The sequence below is a fragment of the Trachypithecus francoisi genome, unplaced genomic scaffold (assembly GCF_009764315.1).
Source record: "Trachypithecus francoisi isolate TF-2019V2 unplaced genomic scaffold, Tfra_2.0 Lachesis_group0, whole genome shotgun sequence".
Classification (NCBI taxonomy): domain Eukaryota; kingdom Metazoa; phylum Chordata; class Mammalia; order Primates; family Cercopithecidae; genus Trachypithecus; species Trachypithecus francoisi.
This window is the reverse complement of record NW_022681453.1, coordinates 48,829,131-48,847,470: the sequence shown is the minus strand read 5'-3', so window position 1 is coordinate 48,847,470 and position 18,340 is coordinate 48,829,131.

Sequence of the window (18,340 nt, the reverse complement as noted above, 5' to 3'; positions counted from 1 at the left end):
AGTCTCAGCACTTTGAAAGGCCAAGGCAGGAGGATTGCTTGAGCCCAGGAGTTTGAGACTAGCTTGAGCAACATGGCGAGACCCTGTCTCTATAAAAAAGTAATAAAACATATTTTAAAATTTTATAAAGAACTTGGGCTATGGGATCAGATGGGATCAGAGAGGTTCAAATTCCAGCTCCACCACTGATGAGAAGTGTGACCTTGGGCCCACTGTATTTTTTTTGACGCGAAGTCTTCCTCTGTCACCTAGGCTGGAGTGCAGTGGTGTGATCTCGGCTCACTGCAGCCTCCACCTTCCAGGTTCACTAGATTCTCCTGCCTCAGCCTCCTGAGTAGCTGGGATTATAGGCGCCCACCACCAAACCTGGCTAACTTTTTTTCTATTTTTTGTAGAGACAGGGTTTCACCATGTTGGCCAGGCTGGTCTCAAACTCCCGACCTCAAGTGATCTGCCCACCTTGGCCTTCCAAAGTGCTGGGATTATGGCCATGAGCCACAGTGCCCAGTCAGGCCCACTGTTGAACCTCTCTTTGACTCAGCTTCCTCAGCTATACAATGGGCACAAATAACAGCCCAGACTGAATACAGTTGTTGCAAAGTTTTAGTGAGATCACAGGGAAGGTGTTCAGCTCGGGTGACCTGTAAGCCACTCAGGAGCAGGATCTTCTCTAGTTTTGCTCACCTTTGTACCCCTAAGTGCTTGACACCAAGTCACACAATCAACTTTAGTTGAATGAACTGTTGAAGAAGGGACCTATGGAAAGTAGCAGTTGTCATCACTATGAATGAAAACGAGACGGGGGACCTGTTACTGGAGCTGGGGTAGGAAGTGGGGACTTGGTTTCTTTACTGGGACACAAGATCACGGGCAGTACTGTTTGCAAGAAGAGGAAGACAGATGACCAGAGTAACTGAACCAAGGCTTCTGAAATCTCTGAGCCAGGAAGCACTGGGATCAGCACATGGGAGTACAGCTGAGCCCCTGGGAGAAAGCCACACAGCCCCAGCAATGGTTAGAAGAGACCAAAGGAGCCGGAGAGCTCCTGGGCACCAGAAATCCCTGGGAGGAGAGCTCAAGAGCACTCCCATGGGAGCACTCCATTGACATGAAAACCTGTGGCCCCATGACAGGTAGAGCAGGCCTGCTTCCTCCCCTCTAAGAACTGGACACATAAGAATTAAAGAGAAGCAGGCCGGGTGCCATGGCTCACACCTGTAATCCCAACATTTTGGGAGGCTGAGGTGGGTGGATCGCTTGAAGTCAGGAGTTCGAGACCAGCCTGATCAACATGATGAAACCCCATCTCTACTAAAAATACAAAAATTAGCTGGGCATCATGGCACACGCCTGTAATTCTAGCTACTCAGGCAGAATCACTTGAACCAAGGAGGAGGAGGCTGTAGTGAGCTGAGATTGAGCCACTGCACTCTAGCCGGGCAATAGAGTGAGACTTTGTCTCAAAGAAAAAAAAAAAGAATTAAAGAGGAGACACACAAAGTGAGAGGAAATTAGGCCAGCCTTGACTCCTGGCCACCTCTGCAGCCCCACACCATATCACTCTCCCCTTTGTGTTCAGAGCTTCAGCCACACTGGCCATTTCCTTATTTCTCAAAAATACTAAGCTTCCCCAACCACATCCCCACCACCCATTTTTTGCCTGACTAATTTCTGCTCACCCTTCAGGTCCTGGCTCAAATATCACTTCCTCAGAGATGTTGTCCACGAACCCCCAGACTAGGCGGGGTGGCCTTCACTCACTCTTATCCTTATCTGTTGTAGGTGCCTCCTTCTTGGCATGTCTCACTGTGGTTGTTGGGGTAGTAATTTGTTCAGTGTCCATCTCTTCCCCTAGTCTGTACATGCTTGAGGGCAGGCACTATGTTGAATCCGTGATCCCGTATCCTCGGGGGTGTAGCTCTGTGCCTGGTGCAGGATTAGCCCTCAGCGGGTGTTAACAGAAAGGAAAATGGATGGGAAGGGAGAAGGAGCCCACAACGTCACAGCAGGGATTACTGGGTTTGTCCTAAAAGATAATCAGATCTATAAACAAGCTCCACTCTTAAGAAAACCAGGCCACCAACATTCCTGACTGAATATTCATTTTGCAGCAATTTCTCACCCTATTTCAGGGCCTAGCTTGCAGAAAAGGTTTATGTTGTCCTCTCCTCTAAGATGCGAAAGGCTGTGGTAGCGACTACTTTGATTTATTTTCCCCTCCTCCGTGCCATCCAGCAGGATGTCATGAGCCATGTCGGGCACAGGTCTGACTATTTTTTCCATCTGTTTGATCTTGCTGGTGAGAAAATACATTTGGTACTAAATCCAAGGCAGAAATGGAAACCAAAAAAAAACAGATTTCTCCCTACCTCCTGTGTCCTAGACCACCTCACCCTCACCACCACCACCACCACCACCACGCAAAACCCTGCTGAGCTAAAATCTACTAACCAAGATAGCTGAGCATCATTTTCTGGTTCATGGGCAAGAAACCATAGTTTGTTTCTAGAGATTACTTCATTCTTTTTCCTTCCACATCATCATTCATGGGAAGTTCAGATTCTTTTAGGTGTTTACAGACAGAGTGGTTGATCCTAGAAAGCTAACTCTTCTTGAAGGTACAGAAATGGCTGTAGGGCCTATCTGAGTTTGCCAGCATTTTACTTCCAATAACTAATGATCACTTCCAAATTTTTTTTATCCTAACTAGTAGGCCACATATCAACTTCCAATCATTGAGCCCTCACTCTGAGCCAAGAACTATATCCATGATTCTATCTAATCCTACTCCCAACAACTCTATGGAACAGATACTTTTATTGTCTCCATTTTACAGATGAGAAAAACTGAGGCCTAACTTAAATAACTTCCCAGACTCACCCGATCAGCAAGAGGTAACAGTAAGAGTCAAACTTAGGTCTCTCTGCTTAGAGATCTTTGTCTGATCTCTAAGCACCACATTTTGTTGTAAGAATAATTGCTACTAATAGTGTATTTTGGTGGTTGAATTAGTTAATTAATGTAGTGACAATAGCACAACACTACTGAGAATAATTGCAGCGTGTTTAATGACTGTTAGCTGCTGTTATTATTGCTGTCGTTATTTTATTACCCCGACTCCGAAATATCATCTAAGAAGGGAGAAAGAGCCATTCCTCTAACAATTCTTTCTCTTTGGCCTCTGCCCAGGGTCTGATCACAGAGGCAGTTGCCTCTGTGACTTGGGCACCTGTCTGCTGAGGTGGCTACAGCCCAATTGCTCAGTTCTCCCTGGGTCAAGGATGTACCATCACATGGGCCCCAAACAAACACCCAAGTGGGATTTGAAATGCAGCCGTGAAGGTGACAAACCCCAGCTTCTATTACTGGTTCTTAGAACAAGGCTGTTTCCCCACATTGAGTCCTGCTATGATTCATACAAAATGAGAGCTGAGTGACAAGTTAAAGTCTTTCTTTTTTTAAATATACCGACCTGAAGAGACCTTGGGAAAATGGATGGGGCATTTTTAATAGCAGAAGACTACTTTAGAAAACCCAAAACTATTTCAGAGAGAGGGAAAAATAATTCATATACATCTACATCTGAAAACCAGCTTATAATATCAAACATAATCTTCCCCTCTCCTGACTTTTTAAATGTGTTAATTCTCTGTTATAAAGAAGCTGGCTCTCCACGTGGAAGGACGCACAGGCACTGGGAATAGTGGGATCAGCAGCATAAACTAAGGGAGGCAATTCATGGGGGAAGATATTCATGGACGGAAGCAGCTCTGGGTATAGGGCTACTCAGATCCGGGTTCAAATCCCGGCTCCACCACTTACCACCTGTGTCACTTGGGGCAAATCTTTTTAATTTCTCTGAATTGTTATGATTGAGTCATATCATATCCACCTGATAGATGTTTCATGGGGACCTGAAAATATAATTGAGTTCTTATAGGTGAGCAGAGGAAGTAGGGCACAGGAGTTATGAGCTTTATGCTTGCAACCAGACCTGAGCTAAAATCCCAACTCTGCCATCTCCTTGTGCCTTTGGACATGTTGCTGCCATGAGCTTTGGTTTACTCATCCATAGGAAAATCACCTAACTCTGAGGGTGGGAATAAGAATTATGTGTGATGATGTAAGTAATGTGCTTAACCCAGTGCCTGGTACTTAGGAGGGCCTTCAGAAAGGGTAAAGCCACCTAGTAGGTATGGGCAAGACCCGTGTCAAGGCTTCTTTGCTTTTGGTGTTTTGTCTTCTTTGCTTGTTATGAAATAGAGATGGGGTTTCATTATGCTATCCAGGCTGGTCTCAAACTTCTAGGCTCAAGTGATCCTCCCACCTCAGCCTCCCAAAGTGCTGGAATCATCAGCATGAGCTGTGGCGCCAGCCTGGGCTTCTTTATGACCTGGCCAGAGGTCTGAAATCAAGTGCCCAGCCTGGCAGTGGGCAGCAAGCCGCTCCATGCAGACTGAGCGATTCAACTTGGAGGTCAGCTCAGCCGTTGGTGAGCACTTTCTCTTCCACCCCGGAGCCTCCTGAGAGCTGCTTGCCACATTTCCTCACCCCAGCCCACCAACTGCATTCTTAGATGTGGGCTCTGACAACATTTGCCAGTATATCTATCAGCAAAGGCTGAGGGAGGGATTGAATTTGATTTATGTATTTATTTGTTTGTTTGTTTTATTTATTTTTGAGACAGAGTCTCACTTTGTTGCCGAGGCTGGAGTGTAGTGGCACTATCTCGGCTCACTGCAACCTCCACCTCCCGGATTCAAGCAATTCTCCTTCCTCAGCCTCTGCAGTAACAGGGATTACAGGTGTGTGCCACCACACCTGGCTACTTTTTTGTATTTTTAGTAGAGACAGGATTTCACCATGTTGTCCAGGCTGGTCTCAAACTCCTGATCTCAAGTGATCCACCTGACTTGGCCTCCCAAAGTGCTGGGATTACAAGCATAAGCCACCGCACTCAGCCAGGAGGGGTTGAATTTTAAACTGATGTAAGTTTTTCTTATGGAGATGAGGCTAATAAGAAAATTGGTGGGGAGAGAATCACAGAGGATTTTTGCCTCGACCCTGGAATACAGAGTTGCTTCAAAGACAACTTGCCTGCATTCCTTTTAAAGGTAAATTTAGTCCTGGATAAAGTTGCAGATTAACACACCTGCTCTTTTTTCCTCCCACAAAGTGAGCACTGTCCCTTGTTATAAAGGGATCTTTGACTAACGTCAGTAAGGGAATTCAGTGATCAGCCAATTTGATCATGGAAATTCTATTTATACCAGGGCTAATCCTTGATTAACTGAAAGTGGGGATTCACCTCTTCCTTTGCCTTCCCTGGAGGATTTTTAAAAATTGATTCTGACGTTCCATTCTGTAATTGTAGTTGCTGCACAGAGAGTCAGGCCAAGAGTAGCAAGCAGGACTTCGGAGTCAGGTAGACCTCTTTGTGTCTTATGTCTCATTTCTTATCTGTGAAACAGGACAAGGACCTACTTCATAAGTTTATGTGATGATTCAGTGAGCTCAGACGTGTGTGGCAGAACGGCTCTCCCTCTTGCCTCCCCACACTCACTGGGGATAGCAGATACTGTTAGTTTCCTACCCAACTGCAATTCCACACGCCTGCTGTATTAAAAACAGAATTCCAGTTTGGTTCACTCTCCTTTAAGTGACCGTGTCCTTTATCTTGTAGGGCTACCCTCCTAGGAAGTCCTAGGGAATAAATCTTTTCTCATTTAAGCCAGTCCTGCAGGTCTTAATGCTGTTAAGTGGGTAGTTTAAACAAGAGCATGTGATACAATTCTGGCCAATGAGACAAGAAGAAAATTGGCTGGGAAGCCTCTGGAAAGGTTTTCATTGCTTAAAAAAAAAGAAAACAAGGGCTGAGCATGGTGGCTCATGCCTGTAATCCCAGCACTTTGGGAGGTCAAGGCGGGTGGATTGCTTGAGCCCAGGAGTTTGACACCATCCTCAACAACATAGGGAGACCCCTGTCTTTACAAAAAAAAAAAAAAAAAAAATGCCTGGGTGTGGTGGTGTGAGCCGGTAGTCCCAGCCACCCAGGAGACAAAGGCAGGAGGATCACTTGAGCCTGGGAGGTCAAGGCTGCAGTGAGCCGAGATTGTACCACTGCACTCCAGCCTGGGCTACAGAACCAGATCCTGTCTCAAAAAAAGAAAAAAAGAAAAAAAAAAAAGAATGAAATAAAGAAAAGAAAAACAATACAGACATGTTTCCCTTTCTATCCCTGGATGTTGTCATCTTGTTAGCAGTAGTGAATTCATATGAGTCTGCAGCAACTCAATTCTTGCCTCCTCAGAGGAAGGAATTCAACCAAGGGGCATAAGGCAGAGGAAGAGACTGAGGCAAGTTTTAAAGCAGGAATGAACGTTTATTACAAAGTATTAGACCAGGAACAAAAAAAAGTAAAGTACACTTGGAAGAGGACCAAACGGGCAACTTGAGAGATCCAAGCACCTGCTCATCTGACCCTTGACTTGGAGTTTTATACATTGGCATGGTTCTGGGGTTTGCATTTCTTCTCCCCTGATTTTTCCTTAGGGTGGGCTCTCCACATGCCCAGTGGCCTGCCAGTACTTGGGAGGGGCTGTATGCATAGTCTGTTTACTGAAGTTATGCACATGCTCATTTGAGGCATTTTTCCTTTACCAGTCAAGTGTTTCTAGAGGAAGGTCATACACCAGCTAAACTCCGCCATTTTGCTTCTTAGTGTGCATGCTTGAGCTGACTTACCCAACTCCTGAGATCTTATCAGGAAGCTGGTGATCATAAGCTTCAGGTGTTTTCTGTCTATTGAGAGACTCCTTTTCCCTGGCACCAGCTCTGACCAATTATTATTTTAGAGATGGTTTAACAACCACCTGACCAACACCTGATGGTTGCCTTACATTCCTGGGGCAGGGGCCTCTCCTGCCCTGCTCATGTCTGCCTAGCTATCGACTCTAACAATCTCTACATGACACATGAAAGAAGGCAGCCACTTCAGACCATGAAGAGAGCCATCCTATGAGGTTAGGGCGACAAATTGAGACTGGGAGGACAGAAAACAGAAGGAACCTGGGTGCTTGATGATATCATTAGGCCAGTGAATGAACCAAGCTGGCAAATGTCCAATATAAGATAATAAATATCCTCATTGTTTTAGTCACTTCCAGACAGATCTTTTGTTACTTGCCATCAAAAGCACCCTCAGAGCGGTTATCAGGAAGGTTTGCAAATATTTGCATTCTCTTTTTTTGGGCACACGGGAGGTATATTAGTCTGTTCCGTTCTCACGCTGTTAATAAAGAGACTGGGTAATTTATAAAGGAAAGAGGTTTAATTGACTCCTAGTTTAACATGGCTAGGGAGGCCTCAGGAAACTTACAATTACGGCAGAAGAGGAAGCAAACACGCTCTTCTTCACATGGCAGCAGCAAGCAGAAGTGCCTAGCAAAGGGGGAAAAGCCCCTTATGAAACCATTAGATCTTTTAAGAACTCACTTACTATCATGAGGACAGCACAAGGATATATGCCCTCATGATTCAATTACCTCCTGCAGGGTCCCTCCCATGACACATAGGGATTATGGAAACTACAGGCCGGGCGCAGTGGCTCAAGCCTGTAATCCCAGCACTTTGGGAGGCCGAGACGGGTGGATCACGAGGTCAGGAGATCGAGACCATCCTGGCTAACACGGTGAAACCCCGTCTCTACTAAAAAATACAAAAAACTAGCCGGGCGAGGTGGCTGGCGCCTGTAGTCCCAGCTACTCGGGAGGCTGAGGCAGGAGAATGGCGTGAACCCGGGAGGCGGAGCTTGCAGTGAGTGGAGATCCGGCCACTGCACTCCAGCCTGGGTGACAGAGCCAGACTCCGTCTCAAAAAAAAAAGGAAACTACAATTCATGATGAGATTTGGGTGGGGACACAGCTGAACCATATCAGTAGGATTACACTTCCCTGTCTTCTTTGAAGTAAGGTGCAAGTATTTGGCTTGCTTTGACCAATAAAATGTGAGTGGAAGTGGTGTGTGTCTTTCCAGGTGAAAGCTTGTATGTGCCAGTATAATTTTCCAAGCCCTCCTTTCCTATCTAAGCCATCAAGGATGTGTAGATGAAAACTCTAGCAACTTGGATTCCCCAGGGACTACAATAACTAGAGGCCTCTGAAGCCCACATCATATATATAGTGTGAATAAGAAATGAATTTGGTTGTGTTAAACCAATGAAATTGGAAGTTGTTACTGTAGCAAAACCTAGCTTCTCCTGAATGATACACACCTTAGCAAATATCTTTAAATAAGGGGACAGAGACTCAAAAAGAAGGAGATGGGAGGTATAGGAAACTTATCAACAGAAGGCAAATCTTTGGTGTGAAAGTCTGATTGATTCCTTTCTAGATAATTTACTCTATTTTTAAAAAAATAAAAGAGTTTCTTTTTTTCTTCTTTTTTTTTTTAACATAGAGATAGGGGTCTCGCTATGTTGCTCAGGTTGGTCTCAAAATCCTGGCCTTAAGTGACCCTCCCACCTTGGCATCCCAAAGTGCTAGGATTACAGGAGTGAGCCACTCCAAATGGCTGATCATTCACTTTAAAACTAGACTACAGTGCAAAATTATTATCCCCTCCCCACATTGCCTTTAAGATTCAAGCCCCAGGCTGAGAACAGTGACTCACGTCTGTAATCCCACCACTTTAGGAGGCCAAGGAAGGTGCATGCTTGAGCCCAGGAGTTCGAGAGCAGCCTGGACAACATGGCAAAACCCTGTCCTGTCTCTACAAAAAATTCAAAAATTAGCTGGGCAAGGTGGCACACCCTTCAGTCCCAGCTACTTTGGAGGCTTAGGTGGGAGGATCACTTGAGCCTGGGCGGTGGAGGTTACAGTGATCCATAATCATGCCACTGCACTCCAGCCTGGGTGACAGAGTGAGACTCCATCTCAAAAAAAGAAAAAAAAAAGTAAGTTAAAATTAAAAAAAAAAAAAGATTCAGGCGCCATCTAGTAGAACTAAACAGAGAAGCCGCTCTAGACATTAAATGAAAGAAAAGGCTAGACCCTACATGAAAGGAGGTGGGTAAAGAAATTGAATAGACTGGCTGGGCGCAGTAGCTCACAGCTGTAATCCCAGCACTTTGGGAGGCTGAGGCAGGCGGATCACCTGAGTTCGAGACCAGCCTGGCCAACATGGCGAAACCCCGTCTCTACTAAAAATACAAAAATTAGCCAGACACAGTGGTGTGCATCTGTAATCCCAGCTACTTGGGAGGCAGAGACATGAGAATCGCTTGAACCCTGAAAGCGGAGGTTGCAGTGAGCCGAGATCACACCACTGCACTCCAGCCTGGGCAACAGAGCAAGACTCCGTCTCAAAAAAAAGAATTTGAAGAGACTGAGGGGAGCATGGGATATGAAGAGAAGAAAAGGAAAGATTCAAACAACAGAGAGAGGTCACATTGGGCTCCTAGAGTGCTGAGACCCAAGGCCTTGCACTCACTGAAGTGGCAGGAAATGAATGGACTAGAGTAGAGAAGTTACTCCTGAATTCCTTACCCCTGATTCAGAATTAGCCACTGAAACCCAAAGTAAACATCTCTTCTAGTTCTGATCTGTGTAGCTTGGCTAACAGTAAGTCCATTTACTTATGGATAGTATATTCATTTCCTAGGGCTGCCATAACTAAATACCACAGACTAGGTGGTTTAAACAACAAACATTTATTTTCTTGAAGTCCGGAGGCTAGAAATCTAAGATCAAAGTATCGGCAGGGTGGGTTTCCTCTGAGGCCTCTGTCCTCGGCTAGGGCTTCCCTTTGTGTGTGTCTGTGTCTTCATCTCCTCTTTTTATAAAGACACTAGTCATCTTGGATTAGACCCACACATATAACCTCATCTTACCTTAATTAATTATTTAAAGGCCATGTCTCCAAATACAGACACACTCTGGAATACTGGGAGTTAGCACTTCGACATAGGAATTTGGGATTGGAGGGACATAATTCAACCCATAACAGAGCCTTCCTTTTCAAGATAAGGGCAATAGTGCTTAGATTACATATGTGAAGGGCCTGGGCCTCAGTACTTCCAATAAAAGGGAAGTAACACTGTTTCATCGTTAACCCACTACAGGATCATAAATTCCCTGAGGCTGGGGATTATGTTTGTGCGCTTCTTTGTGACCTGCAGGGACCAACATTGGATCATACACTTGGCACTCAAAAAATACAACACTCACACTCCGGATGTTGTAGGAAAAAAATTACAGTGCTGTGGTTAAGAGCATGAGCTTTAAATTCAAGCACATTCAAGTTCATTTTTTTTTTGAGACGAAGTCACTCACTCTGTCACCCAGGCTGGAGTGCAGTGGTGCGATCTCAGCTCACCGCAACCCCTACCTTCTGGATTCAAGCAATTCTCCTTCCTTAGCCTCCCCAGTAGCTGGAATTACAGGCACCTGCCACCACACCCGACTAATTTTTGTATTTTTTTAGAGACAGGATTTCACCATTTTGGCCTGGCTGGTCTTGAACTGCTGACCTCAAGTGATCTGCCCTCTTTTGCCTCCCAAAGTGCTGGTATTACAAGCATGAGCCACCGCGCCCAGCCCCAAGCTCAAATTCTAGTGTTACCATTGAGTAGCTGTGTAACCTTGGGCACATCACTTATATTTTCTATGACTGTGTTCTCCTCAGTAACTTAGTTTTGTGTGTGTGTGTGTGTGTGTGTGTGTGTGTGTGTGTGAGATGGAGTTTCACTCTTGTTGCCCAGACTGGTATATAATGGTGCAATCTCAGCTCACCACAACCTCCGCCTCCCAGGTTCAAGCGATTCTCCTGCCTCAGCCTCCCAAGTAGCTGGGATTACAGGCATGCACCACCATGCCCTGCTAATTTTGTATTTTTAATAGTGAAGGGGTTTCTCTATGTTCATCAGGCTGGTCTCGAACTCCCGACTTCAGGTGATCCACCTGCCTCAGCTTCTCAAAGTGCTGGGATTACAGGCGTGAGCCACCGCACCTGGCCAGTAACTTGAGTTTTTAATATGTACCTCTATTGATTTCCTATTGCCACTACAACAAATTACCATGAACTTAATGGCTTGAAACAAAGCAAATTTATTATTTTACAGTTCTGGAGGTCAGATGAAATTAGTCTCACTGGTCCAAAGTCAATGTGTCTGCAAGGCCATGTTCCTTCTGGAGGAGAATCCATGTTCTTGCTACCAGAGGCTACTTGCATTCCTTGGCCCATGGACCGCTCTTGAAATTCAGCAATGATTGCATTGCTCCAACCTCTGCTTCTGTCATCACATCTCCTTCTCTGCCTCTGACCCTCCTACCTCCCTCTTTCACTTGTAAGAACCCTTGTGATTACCTTGGGACCATCCAGAATAATCTCCCCTTCTCAAGGCCAGATGTATCACTCATTCCATCTGCAAGCTTAATTCCTCTTTGCCATATAACCTAACATATTCACAAGTGCTGGGAATAAGATGTGGACATCATTCTAGGGGACATTATTTTACCTACTATGCTACCTCTCAGAATTGTTGTGAAGGCCAAATGAAATAAACTATGTAAAGGTAGGGAGTGATTATTCAGCACAGTGCATAATCAATAATTATAGCTACTATTATTGAGTTACATAATGTTCTTTGCTTCCTAAGAATTCTGTAATTTCTGTGAAATTACTCCTTGAAGGTTAATATCATTTAGAACATTATAGGCCTGTGAAAATGAGAGTTACTTTGAAATTCAGACAGAATTTGTCTTTGTGTACTGATGTCTGGAATCATAGCATCTTCAAGCAAACAGATATTATACATCATCAAAGCCAGCTCTCTAATTTTACCAGAGTTAACTGGGGCCTGGACATATCTATAAACGGCAAATCAAAGATTAAAGTTAGATTTTCTGTATGACACAAATATTCAATGGCTAATCATGAGGCATTATTTCAATACTTATCTTCTACCATTTTTCTCCCCATAATCCAGAAAAACTAGAATCTGTATGTGCTCAATTCTGTCAATAAAATCATAATTTCTTGCATTTTATGTAGCTTTGATTTTTCAGTGAAGTCAAAGACCCTTATGAAGAACCTTGTTCTGGAAACGAGGTGCCTGGTTATTCATGCATAGTGACCATTTGTTTTGTGGTCTGATCAACAATATTTTCTTTGAGCTCCATCCCTCATCCCATTTCATATTAATATATTCAGTTCAGTACCCCCAACCTTCACCCAAAAGTGGCCACATGACCCATTGACCAATCAGAGGCTTCCCTGGGACCTTTACTACAGCTATTCAAAATATCTCTTTTTTCCTCAAATTGTAACACTGGGGCCACCAGCAGCCATCTCATTTATTGTATAGAATTGGAGAAGCATGATTAAATCATCTGTTCCCCTCAAAAGACCAAATATCTAGGGACTCTTATTTATAGGAACCCAAATAAATCTTTCTGTTCTTATTGCTTAAACCAGTTTCATTTGAATGCCTGCAATTTGTATCTCAGAGTCCCCACTAATGCAACTGCTATCAATTAAATTAAAAATGTAATCTTTAATAGAAAACAGCTTCTAAACTTGAAGATTCCAGTTTTTTGTAAATGATCCATGAAACAATGCTGAAAGAATATAGGAAATCATTTATTTTTAAAACTTGGTTTAAACTTTAAGTGTGGTAATCCTTAGCAAACTAAAGAACTGTTTTTTGTTTGTTTGTTTGTTGAGATGGAGTCTTGCTCTGTTGTACAGGCTGGAGTACAGCAGTGCAATCTCGGCTCACTGCAATCTCCACCTCCTGGGTTCAAGTGATTCTCCTGCCTCAGCCTCCTGAGTAGCTGGATTACAGGTGCCACCACCGGGCCCAGCTAATTTTTTTTTTTTTTTTGGTAGAGATGAGGTTTCACTGTGTTGGCCAGGCTGGTCTCAAACTCCTTCCCCTAGGTGATCTGCCTGCCTTGGCCTCCCAAAGTGCTGGGATTACAGGCGTGAGCCACCGCACCCAGCTAAGAACTGTATTTTGATGTGAATGAAGCCTCTTAAATTATATGATCTGGCCATATGAATATCCAATCAATTACTTTAAAAATATTTACTGTGCATGTACTCTAAAAACATTTATTGTGCAAAAATATTTATATGCCAGGCACAGCTAGGAGCAGGACAACAATCAAGACTCATTTTCTTTCTTCTTTTTGCACAAGTAATTTATGCTTACTGTGGCAATTTAGAAAATACAGCCATACAAAAAGAAAACTACAATAATTTCTAATCCAATTACTTAGAGAGCTATTATGACTATTCTGAGGTACATTGACCCGAACTTTTTTCTCTGTACATGTAATGATAAAAACAGTCACTTACTGTGTGCCTCATTCATGCCAAGAATTAGGTTCAGTGCTTCATGTGGATTATTTAATTTGACATCACAATAGCTCTATGAAGTAATGACTCTTCATCATCCTAATGTTATGGCTTGAGAAGCTGAGATAAGTCAAAGTTAAGGAACTTGTACAAGATCACACAGCTAGTAATAGTGGTTCTGGGATTGAATAAGAGTAACCCCATTTTTATTATTTTAATGCAAAAATTAGGATTATACTCGTTCATATCTGCTTTTTTTGTTCAAAAATGTATCTTGAGGACTGTTCCATGAAATAAACCTATCACTTTGCTGTTAAGCACTACAGTGAACACCAAGTCACTCAACCAAGTGCTCACTTTGAACGTTTAGGTCAGTTCTAATTTTCCCACAACTGTGATGCCCACAGTCCAGGATAGGCCTGGTGGGGTTCTATGAGCATCATTTACCACGGAGAAATACACAGCCCTTTATAACCCACTACTCACCTGTCCCTAGACTGTGAGGCATGATCTTCCCTGATGAGGCATGACCCTTCACAGGGCTACATCTTCTCTCAACATGCAACATTCTTCCTTTGCTAAACGCCCCCTGTTCCATTTCCTGACCCCCGGAGAAGACGGAAGGCAGGACAAGCTTGCCGCTTGACAGACCAGCGTGTGGACACTCGCATCGTGAACTTTTGCTCCAGAACTACTGCAGGAATACATCGGGAAAGTGAAGAGAATCCACAGATCCTCTGAAGGAAGCAGATTGCTCCTGCAGAACCTGGGAGACAGCCCAAATACTGTGCTGGTATCCACAGCTGAGACACTCGAGGACAGCTCACATCACAGGGCTCTGTGCAGACAACCTCCAGTACCAGCCTGGAGCCTGGTAGCCCTCCTGGGTAGCTAGATCCAGAAGAGAAATAACAATCACTACAGTTCGGCTCTCAGGAAGCCACATCCCTAGGAAAAGGGGGAGAGTACTACATCAAGGGAACACTCCGTGGGACAAAAGATTCTGAACAGGCCGGGTGCAGTGGCTCATGCCTGTAATCCCAACACTATGGGAGGCCGAGGCAGGTGGATCACCTGAGGTCAGGAGTTTGAGACCAGCCTGGCCAACATGGTGAAACCCCACCTCTACTAAAAATAGAAAAATTAGCTGGGCGTGGTGGCACGTGTCTGCGGTCCCAGCTACTAGGGGGACTGAGGCAGGAGGATTGCTTGAACCTGGGAGGCAGAGGTTGCAGTGAGTCGAGATCATGCCACTACACTCCAAACACTCCAATGTGGGCAACAGAGCAAGACTCGGTCTCAAAAAAAAAAAGAATCTGAATAGCATCCTGAGCCCCAGATCTTCCTCTGACATAGCTTACCCAAATGAAAAGGAACAAGAAAGACAATTCTTTCAAACTAGACAATTCTTTCAAACCAGAAAGACGAAACAAGGTTCTTAAACACTCCCCAACAAATCACACTAGCTCACCAGCAATGGATCCAAATTAAGAAGACATCCATGAATTGCCAAAAAAAAGAATTCAGAAGGCTGATTAATCAAGGAGGCACCAGAGAAAAGTGAAGTCCAATTTAAGGAAATTTTAAAAAATGATACAAGATACGACGGGAGAAATCTTCAGTGAAATAGATAGCATAAATAAAAAACAACCATTTCCTGACCCCTGGCTAGGAGCGTCATCACCTAGGCTAACCACTTGGGGCGCCAGCAGTATAGACAAAGGCCACCCCACTACTCCACCCAGTACATTATACTATCTATATTTGTTCACAGCTGTTGTTTTCTAAAGTTCAAGGCATTTCTTATTCATGTTGGAATCCCCACTGCCAAGCACTACACCTGCCATATAGCTCAATAATTGCTCAATTAAAGGAAACTGAATTATTACTATTAATACCACCATTTGAGAAGTACTAGTCCAGTTGTCTGATATCAGATTAGGCATTGGGAAGCTTTTTCATAACATACTACTAGAAATATTTATATGATGCTTAGTATGAACCTGGAACCATTTTAAGAACTTTACACAAAGTAGCTCATTTACTTCTCACTACAATACTAAGTAGGTACTATTACCATCCCAGGCCGGGGACGGTGGCTCACATCTGTAATCCTAACAGTTTGGGAAGCCGAGGTGAGTAGATCACTTGAGGTCAGGAGTTCGAGACCAGCTTGGCCAACATGGTGAAACTCCATCTTTACTAAAAATACAACAATTAACCAGGTGTTGCGGTGGGTGCCTGTAATCCCAGCTATTTGGGAGGCTGAGGCAGGAGAATGCTTGAACCTGGGAGGCGGAGGTGAGCTGAGTCTGGGCCACTGGATAGTCTGGGCAACAGAGCAAGACTATGTCTCAAAATAAATAAATAAATAAATACCAAAAAAGAAATAGGTACTATAACTATCCTTATTTTACAAATGGGGAAACTGAGGCCCAAAGAGGTTCAGTTATTTGTTCAAGATTGCATAAGTAGTAAGGGTCAGAGGCAGGATTTGAACCCAGTCTCCAGAGACTATGCTGCAGACAAGACAAATGCCCGCCTATTGTTGAGCTAGTAGGTTCTTTACTATAGTCAAACCCTCAGAAGACCGTGTCTCTCTGCAGCACAACCAGGGCCACTGTCTTCCTCTGAGTCCGTGGTGTCCAGATTTGAACCACTGACATACAGTACAAAGACTCTGGGCCTGAAGGCAATGCCGAATTCTTCCTCTGCTAATTGCTCTCAGAGAAACTGTTTGCAGTTCTCACAGCAGCTCTCCTCACATGGAGCAAGCTCTGAATGTCAGCCACGTTTAGGAGCGAGGGATTGAAGCATATGTCAGAGCCAGAGAGAGAAACCAGTGACAGCCTTCTTCAGGGAAGGAGTGTGAGTTTTTTTTTGCAGGCAGGGCTGCTTTTTAAGTGAACTTCTCCTCTTCATTTTTGAGTCCACCTGTTACCAGACCAGATGGCCCCAGCTAGCCTTTTCTTTCATAAGCTTCAAATAAAATGCAACACCCTCTGGGATTTAACCAAATTCCACCCACTGATACTAGCTCCCTCTTTACCCAGGTGCTTCACGTTGAAGACTCTTAGAATCATAGAATTTGACACCTACACAATCCTGACATTTACGAATGGGAAAATGGAGGCCCAGAATGGGTTCTCAGACTCTCATTGAGTCTATCAATACATACTCAATGTACAGAAGGAGCAGGATTGAAAATAATAATAATAAAATAAATAAATACTTAATGGGCTCTCACTATGTACTAAGCATTCTGCTAGGTTTGTGGATACAGATGAACAAGGCAAATAAGGTACCTGGCCCTTCGCAGAGCTTACAGTCTAATGGGCAGCCTAACTGTGATTATTCATTTTCACAGGGAGAAGTGCTTTGGAGAAGTTAGAGTGCATTGAGGGTGCGTACCAAAAAGGTCTGACCTACCTGCAATCAGGGAAAGCTTCACCAAAGAGGTGAAGATGCAACCAGTAGGAAAGAGTAAGTACTGGCTCAAAAAGGGAGAAGGGAACAGGTACTCCAGAAGAGGGGACAACTTTTGCAAAGAAGCCCAAAACCTGGAATTAACTGCCAGTCATGAGGTGAAGAGAGGTGCAAAGAGCAGCTACAGAGCAAGGCAGACGCATAGGAGCTTGCTGGCCTTGGCAAGAGATGTGAACATTCTCTGGGGATACTGAAATGATCCAAGGAGAGGGGTGACACAGTTGGATCTGCCTTTTGAAAAGACACTTCTGGCTTGCAGCTGATCAGTAGCACAAGCAGATTTGGGGACTCAAATTCAAATCTCTTGTCTTTCTGTTCAGTGTTCTTTTTCACTAGCCCCTAAACTGAGGAACCCTATTCCTTGTTTGTTTGTTTGTTTGTTTGTTTGTTTGTTTTGAGATAGAGTCTTGCTGTGTCACCCTGGCTACAGTGCAGTGGCGCCATCCCAGCTCACTGTAGCCTCTGCCTCCCAGGTTCAAGCCACCCTCGTGCCACAGCCTCCCGAGTAGCTGGAATTACAGGCGCGTGCCACCACACCCAGCTAATTTTTATGTTTTTTGGTAGAGACAGGGTTTCACCTTGTTAGCTAGGCTGGTCTCAAACTCCTGACCTCAAGTGATCCACCTGCCTTGGCCTCCCAAAGTGCTGGGATTACAGGCGTGAGCCACCGCACCCAACCTGTTTGTTTGTTTGTTTGTTTAGAGACAGGGTCTTACTCTGTCATCCAGGCCAGAGTGCAGTGGTATGATCATATCTCACTGTAACCTCAAACTCCTAGGCTCAAACAACCCTCCTGCCTCAGCCTCACAAGTGGCTAGGTCTACAGGCATGCACCACCATGCTGGGCTAATTTAAAGTATATATTTTTTGTAGAGATAGGGTCAGGGGAGAGGCATTTTCACTATGTTGCCTAGGCTGGCCTCAAACTCCTGGCCTCCATCCATCCTCCAGCCTCATCCTCCCAAGTAGCTGGGATTATAGGCACATGCCACCACTCTCAGCTCCCCTGTTCCATTTTTGGTGTTGTTGTTGTTTAAACTTGACCCATTTCCCCATCTTCTAAATTGCCAGAGGTGACTGAGAGCTCAAAATGTGGGCCCAGATGGATGACCTGAGCCAAATCCCTTTCCCACAACTGGGGCTGCTGGCTGCCATGTGCCCCAGAGGCCAACACAGAGAGAAGTGAGAAGAGCAGAGCCAAGAGTCAGACAAAGAAAGAGAGTCCGGGCAGCCCTGGGTTGCTGGTTCTAGTCCCGGAGGCCATGGCTGCTGTACTCTGTTTTCCAGTTCTGTGAACTACCACAACAGCCCTGCAGGCTTCTCAAGTCACTTAAATTCACTCTTGCTTTAGCCACATTGAGAGGAGTTTTGACACTTGCAACCAAAAAGAGTTCTGACAAATACACAAGGTTACAGGTAATTCTGAATCATCGACTTGGAGCCCCAAAGTTCAAAGAGGTCTCAAAAGGTCATCCAGGCCAGCAGCTTAAAAAAC